Below are 8,570 nucleotides of genomic sequence, written 5' to 3'. Positions count from 1 at the left end.
AAAACAAAACAAAAAACGAATTGAAGATACAAAATGGTGATCGGAAAAATTATAAAAAGCAGTCACTATCGTTGTTAAAATATATTTTATATGTAAATTTGAAATTTTGAATGTGTAATAACCTTTTAATTTTTAAATATATGCGACATTTATTATTTTTCAGACATATAAAAATGAGGGATGTTCTCATAAAAACGAGTATACGTGTTGTATTATTATTCTACATATTAATAAATTAGTTATTTTTTAATTTTTTAATAAATTAAAATCAAATCATTTTTTTATAACAATAACAATAAATTCAATTTTTTTTAGAAATTTAATTTTTTTAAATTTTTAGAGATTTAAATGTCAGTAAAACAAAAAGCTAGAGATATATTTATTTTTTTATCAAAAATTTTTAAAGATATTCGATTTAGATTGTGTAATTCGATTGGATCAAATCGAGTATAATAATTATAATACAGATAATTGGGTTTATTATTGTTGCTATAATAAATTAATTTTGTTCTGATTTATTAAAAAAATAAATTATTAACCAATTTAACAAAGATGTCTAATAATAATATGACATATATAAATATTTTTAAAAAAATATTTTTAATGGCTTTATTAAAGTGGTTTGTAATCTGTATATGAGAGGAACGCATAGATAGAAGAAGAGAGTGGATCCTCTCTAGTGAAAAAAACTGGATGGTGTGCAGTGTTTAATATATAACCATTCATCACACTCTCTCTCTTATTTATTTCTGGTTCCACTTAGAGAATCAAAGGTGAAAAATCACATTATATTCTGTTAAGTGTTAAAAATATTGGAGAGGATCAGAAATTGTTAATTAATTAATTAGATTTATAGTTACCCGTGTCCGTAGCGCGTATTAGGAGTAATATTGAAGGTTGAAATCCTTGCTTTTTAGAACTTATTTTATTAAACTTCAATTGATTAAATTTCTTCTGAACTTTACATGAGGGTTTTTGCCACGGTTTGGGTGTGACGACTCATATAACCGCGGATATATCCTTGTGCCACAAGCTATATTTTTCGCGCAAACTAAATCAGACAATTCAATTTGTAAAAATGAGAAATGTAATATGAACAAAAAAATTGATAGAAATTTCTATGTAGATTAGCATGAATGACTTGGTAATTTCGGTTATTGTGAACAAGGAATTAATGAATGAAGCACCCCCTATAAATAGAGGATTCTCATATTGTTATGCTTCATCGATCATCAACATTCATAACATTCCAAATAATGAGTAGCCAAAGCATAAACATTCAAAAGGTTCTATGCCCTGTGACAAGGCCACCTCCTACTAATTCAAATCCTCCTCCAAAACCTGTAAAAAAGTTGCCAACTATTCAAGATGCCTTTGCAAGAAGGACCAAATCATAATCCCACTACGTACTTATTCTTTGCTTTATATTCTTATTTATTTCATCAGCATACTAATTTCTTATCGTGTTTGATTTTGTACGTCACAGATTCAAGTGTGCTTTTGGTGAATGAAGCAGTGCAATTAAGTACGTACCATGAGGAGGATATATATATATGTAGTGGTCTTATTTGTTTATTTTATTTGTTATAGTTTGACTCCACTTAATTACATTTGTTAAAATATGTGCTTCTATCTCCAATAATATGTACTTTAATTTAATGTGTTTCTCATTGTAAACAAGTGAGAGTTATCTTAGTAACAAAAATGTGATGATATGCATTTGTGCGGTGTTAAACGCTAAACCATACTAACTAATAATTGAGGAAATTTTGCCATATGGGAACGTTGAATAAAGGTGGAACTTAACATTAATAGCTTCTCAACATTCTATCTATTACCTTATGAGAAAATGTGGGGACTTAGAGATAGAGAAGAACTCGATGAAGATTGCCTTGTTGTTGTTGTTGTTGTTACGTTTCTAGGATTTAGCTTGGTAGAACATTTTTTTATGACAACAAATACATAAATTATATTGCCCATGTTGAATATTGGGTGTTTACTTTTTCATATGAACAATTACGAATTTGTTTTCTCAAATACAATAATTGGGGACTTATTCTCTACTTCTTTGATTTTGAATTTTTGTTCATTTATAAGATTATTAGATTGATTTTATTTGATTTTAATCTTTCTATTGTAAAAAGGTATTTTTCTCATAACAATAAAAAAGAGTTATTTAATTTTTTCACTACAATAATCAAAAGGATATATTTGTATTTTTATAATTATTTATAAATACATTTTAAAGTATATAATGATATGATATTTTTTAAAAATAAATAATGACGAAGATAAATATAATTTAAGTGTCATTTTTCATTCGCTTACATATTCTATTGTATCAATATATATATATATATATAGAGAGAGAGAGAGAGAAAGAGAGAGAAAGAGAGAGTATAGTTCCATAATTGAAAATATTAAATAATGTGAATAATAGATATTCAGATGTTTAATTTACTAAATGTGCAGATAGTTATTCTAATATTAAAATTTATGTGAGTAGTTTAGAATATAGTATATTTTACTTAAATTAAACAAATTTTATAACCCATTATTTATGTTGTTCAAGAAAATCATATAAATTAATTATCGTACTAAAACCAACTCCTAATTACTTAGATCATCTTGACACATAACACATTACATGGAATTAATATTTCAATACATATTGTCTATAGTAGATATAATTTTTTAATAAATATTTTTTAAAAAGAGTAATAACTAATTCGAAAAACAATTTTTGATACTCAATTCTAGTCAACTTCATTCTTAATTTTCTTTTTTCCAATATTACTTTTAACACAACTATAATTTCACTCATCATTGTTATTGTTGGCTATTCTCTGAGGTTATTACTCTTGTTACTCATATTTTAGATCCTAAATTTTAAATCTTAAATTTTAAATTTTTTAAAATAATAAGAGGAAAAAAATAATTTTGATAATAAAAAGAAAGCTGGCTGATGTCGGCTGATCTAAAAATTGGTTTGCCATGTAGTTTTCTTTAAAAATTAAATAAAATTATAATCTTATTAAATAGTGTATAAATTTGATGGACTTTATAATAAATACATAATTCAGCAAGTAATAATATGAAGTTCAAAATTTCTGATTCGACGACGAGATTGCTGGCTCTAATTTGAAGACAATAACGTGTATGTTGCCTAAGCATCGGAGCAGTTGGGTGATAATATTTTATTTTATCCTTTACAAGTATTAAAACCTATTAATTAATCAAAGAGGAGTTACATGGCTGACAAGTTTATACTCTACTAATATAAGTTATTAAGGCTAATGTAAGAAAATTGAAATAATCTCTCTGTCTCTCTCTCTCTTAAAAAGAGGAAAAAATTATTAACTAAATACAAAAATATGTTAATCACCCATTTTTTTAAAAAATAATTATTCCAACAAAGCAGTTAAAACTTGATTATTCTAATTATAAGCTATTAAATATAATATTAAAATTTAATAGCATAAAATATTTTAAATTGGTGATTAAATTGAATAATAATTAAATTAGTTTCTAACTTTTATCTAATAATCAATTTGATCTATAAATAGAGAAAATAATCAAATTAATCTTATAATTTTATATAATGATCAAACCCTCCTATTTAAAGTTCAATTTTTTTTTGGCCAAATAAGGTTAGTTAATGACATATCTCATATTATCAATTAATTAATGATAAAATATAATTAATTACTCTCATATTTTTTAAAGTAAAAATTTAACACAATTATAAGTGAAAGATGTTATAAAAAATAAAATAAAACACAAAACAATAAACAAAATAGAATAAAAGCTAAATTACGAATTTATAATATACTTATACATACTCTATTTTATATCTATTTTTTTAAGTATAATATCCATACTATTAATTTTAAATTATTTATTTATTTAAATAACACTATTATATTTTTTATTTTTTAAATTCACTAACACATTCACAAAAAATAAGAGAATTTTTAATAATTTAATATATTTTTATTAATATAAAATTTGTAATATTTCATGAATTTAGTAGAAATTTTAACTAGTTAAATTTTTTATTCAAATTTGCTTTAACTACTTTAAGTTTAGTCATCAACTTAAAACTTTCAATTCATTTATGATTTTTCATTCTTCATGAATGTTATGTTGTCTTGGACTAAAAAAATAATATACATTCTTGTAGTTCCTTTTTTTTTTTTTGGTGAACCATTCTTGTAGTTTCTATTATCTAATTTAGGTTGTAATTTAGTTTGCACTTATTATTCTGTATAAAAAAAAATCAGTTCTACCGATACCAAAAAACAAAACAGAAAAATTAGAAGAAAAATAGAAGAAGTCTGGCCAATATAGCCCAATATTCCTCAAGACCAAAACCGAAGGGTCAAGATTTTTTATTGGACTTACAAAATTGCTTCTGTGACATTAACATACAATCAAGAAACATGCAAATTAACCTGTGGAGGCCATGGGAGCTTGTCTCTTGGTGCAAGAATTAAAAGCTTTGAGAGAGAAAATCAGATTGGGGTTTGGGTTTGGGCGGGTTGGGTTATGGGTTCGGATAAGATTTGGGCTTAGCCCTAAATATGTCCAAAAAAAAACTTGTTGCATGCATTATGATTGCCCTAAATATGTCCAAAAAAAAAAACTGTTGCATGCATTATGATTATGATTAAGTATTACAACACAAAAGAAAAGTAATAAGATATGATAGCAAGAGAAGAAGAACATCAATAATGAAGTTATCCATTGAACGAAGGTATAAAGCATCAGCGCCCACTTCTTAACCTGTCAAAAAGTTTTAAATAAACAAAGAAATGAACTGGAAGATATGGGAGTACAATCATGTCAAATATTTTTTATGTTCTATAAATTCTTAAGAAGCATCAAAAGCAAAGGGGAGAGCCAAAAATTTAAAAATATATAAAAGCCAAAAATTAGAAAATATATAAAAGCAAAGGAACTTAAGAAACGGATTTTTTTTTACTAAAAAAAATATTTTTGCAGAGAATACCACAGTTAAGACAAAAAAAAAAGGTTGAAGAAGAGAAGTGATACTTCAAAAACTGAAGCAAAATAGACGGATGCAATATTATGTATATTTTAAAAGGTAAATTGAACGCAATTTTTTTTTCAATTTTTTTTTTCATTTTATCATGTAATATTCATTAAAAGAAAATTCGTCGGTTCCCCTATAAAAAAAAGAGTTTAGCTAATATGTATACTAAAGATACATAATAAGTTTATTATTAGTGAAAAATTTTAAATATTTTCATTTAATGACTATAAAAAAATACATTAAAAATTTAAATGAGAAAAAGACAAATAGGTCATTGACTTTTTAATTTGCAAATATTTAAGTTCTGAAAAATTTGAAAATACATTTAAGTTTTTACTCTTTTTAAAATTTGGATATATCAATCCTTCATGTTTATTTGGGTCTGTTAGACCCAATAGAAAAATCAAAGGCGATTCTCATTATACTGACATAGTTGATATGAATTTTCATGTAAGAGAATTTTTAAGAGGTCAAAAATTTAAATGTATTTTTAAATTTTCAGAGACTTAAATGTTTGTAAATTAAAAGATTAGAGATTGATTTATTATTTTCTTTTAAATTTTTTATATTTTTAATAATTGTTTTTATTTTATAATTTTAACATGTGCCTTTAGAACATATTATAAATAAGCTCTAAAAAGAATTATACTGTTCTTGCTTTTATATGAATAAAAATTACTTTTAATATATTTTTTTGTTAATATTTTGAATAGAATAAATTTAGAACGGTATATATATTTGAATTTTGTTACAAGTATTTTTGAGTGAATAAGGCATTATAATAATAATAAAAAATAAATAAATGTGAGAAGTAAGAAAGAAGGCACACGGTTTAAAGATAAATGAAGTTTTAAAATTCTGTAACTAAAAGAAAGAATGAAAGTTTGCATTTAAAATTTTAAAAGTTCTTAAATGCGAAAAAAGAGAAAAAATTTTTCTTTTATTAATTTTTGTTTTATTTTGAGCTAAATCCATTAGTATTTTAGTATTGGGTCATCAAAACACATTTTATTTTTTGTTGTCGCAAACACATTTTAAGTTGGAATTATTTTTTTTATTTAAAATTGTAGTGGGTTAAAATTAAAAATTGTAGCGACAGTAATAAATTAAAGAAAAAAATATAATTTTATGATTTTTTATTTAAAATTTATTTGGATTAATTTTTTTATTATTTTTGTTTTGGGTTATTTATTTTGAAATTGATATTGAACTATTATAATAATAAAAGCATAAAAGGTAAACAAAAAACTAATAAAATAAGAATTTTTTTACAATTAATTTTAAAAGACTAAAATATCATTTAAAATTAAGATTATTTAATTTGAATTAAAAATACAATTTAATTTTAAAAAAGTAACATATATTTTTAGTTAATTTTTAAAATACACAAATGTCCTTTTCAAATTAAAGTTGTTTGATTATTTTAAATATTAAAAAAATTATATTTAAATTTAGAATAATAAAATTACCACTTTTGAGGATTAATTTTAAAATATATATTTAAAGATTAATTAACAAAATAAAGAAATCTTTTTTTGTGTTTAAAAGGCATTTAAAATATCCTATTTAGGATATATGTTGAAAAGACTAAAATGTTCTTTTAGAATAGGTGTTATTTAATGGAATTAAGATGTTTAAAATTAAATTTGATTTTAAATAACTAAAATATAATTTTAATAAAGATGTTAAAACAAATCGAAACAAATTGTTAAAAAGATAAAATGAATTAAGATTTGATGTTCGTCACACTAAAAAAATTTAGCAAATCACATCATCAAACTTATGAAATGTTATCAAAATTGAACGAGATAAATCAATCATTAAATTAGAATTTTTCTTTTTGATAAAATACTGGTGATATATACACATACAAATAAAATTATGATCTACAAACACACATTTTTCTTGTTTTTCGATTATTCGTTTTATTTATTTTATTTTCTATTTTTTATTAGTTTTTTTAGCACTTCCACATGTATGTGGTCTTGTTTCTTAAATAAATATTTTTTTATCACAAAACTATGTTTTTGTTTGTGTTATATTGTATTATAAATATTGTTATTATTTTAAAGTTGTTAGTTGCTGAAAATTAATTTAAAATTAATATTTTTTATTATTTGTAGTAATTTGAGAATACATATTATGATAATCAATTTTATTGACATTGAAAATTTAGAAAATTATGAAAAAATTGTGTTCAAATAAGATTAAATTTGTATTTTTTATAATTTTTATTAGATTACTTTTAATTAATATTTTTTCTTAAACAAAGAGTTAAGTATATTAATATGTTGGCTCACCATAAAATGAGACAAACTAACATTTTAAATTGATTTTATTTTGACGGGTCAAATCAATTTGCTTTGTTGTCTATAGGTAAATATTAACGAGAAGCAACCTGCTTCACCATTCTTAATTTTTAGGTAATTATAAGATGAAAAAAATATTTGATATACAATTAAAATTTTGTGTTATTAAATTAGAATGATTCGATTTATTATTGATACAACATATACATAATAAATCGAATAAAATTATATCAATGTCTTAAAATTGAATTGGGTTATATGTATGTCTCGTTTACAACCCTATGTAAATTTAAATATAATTGACTTGATTTACTATGTATATGTTGTACCAGTAGTAAAGCAAATCAATTTGATTTATATGTAAATATAGTAACTTGAACTAATTAGGTTCAATTTACATAGAATTATAAATGAGACATGTATATAACCCAATTCAATTTAGGATATTGTTATAATTTTGATATGAATTTATTTTATATGTGTGAATTACTCTTTAATTCAATTTTAAAATTAGTTTAATTATAAAAAGAACAAAATATTTAGGATTAGAATTTAATTATTTTAAAGACTACATATTTATATTTGAATTTAAAAAAATAAATTATCTCTTGTAAAAATTAACTTTAAAATTCTAAAATATTCATTTAAATATTAATAAAAAAACAAAATGTCTTTTTAGTATTAATGTTGTTTAAATACATTAAAAAATTAGAAATTTAATTTTAATATAAAAAATTAAAATATTTTATTTAAGATTAATCTTGAAAAGTCAAAATACCTTTTAGGATTAATGTCATTTAATGAATTTAGAATACTAAAATTTAAGTTTGATTTTAAAGGATCAAGATACACGTTTAGGTAATTTTAAAATAAAAATAGCAACTATATAATTAAGTTTGTTTTATTGAATTAGAAAGAAAAAATTGAATGATTTTAATAAATTGAAATATAATATTAATATTAAATTTAAACAATAAAACTATTTTAGAATTAATTAAGTTTATTTAAATGAATTAGAAAATATAATTTTGAATTGAAATCTCCATTAGAGTTGATTTATAAAATGAAACCGATATTACTTTTAGAAATATGGTATCACGTTGATAAAGAACCAATAAAATTTTGGTACTTATATAATTATATTGATGAAATAAATAAAAATAATATAAAATTTTAATTAAACTAATATTAAATATTAGAAGATC

The 8,570-nt window shown here is 21.9% G+C and overlaps 1 long non-coding RNA gene across 1 annotated transcript; it reads left to right on the top strand.

Annotated features, from left to right (window-relative positions):
* The first annotated feature begins 1,096 nt into the window (after positions 1-1,096).
* LOC140178220 (uncharacterized) lies at positions 1,097-1,719 on the top strand. The gene is made up of 2 exons (XR_011870485.1): positions 1,097-1,406; positions 1,487-1,719. It is a non-coding gene; the product is annotated as an uncharacterized lncRNA (long non-coding RNA).
* Positions 1,720-8,570: the final 6,851 nt, after the last annotated feature.

Source organism: Arachis hypogaea, chromosome 13 (genome assembly GCF_003086295.3).
Source record: "Arachis hypogaea cultivar Tifrunner chromosome 13, arahy.Tifrunner.gnm2.J5K5, whole genome shotgun sequence".
Taxonomy (NCBI): domain Eukaryota; kingdom Viridiplantae; phylum Streptophyta; class Magnoliopsida; order Fabales; family Fabaceae; genus Arachis; species Arachis hypogaea.
The sequence above is the reverse complement of the archived record's forward strand: the minus strand, read 5'-3'. Positions and strand labels throughout refer to the sequence as shown.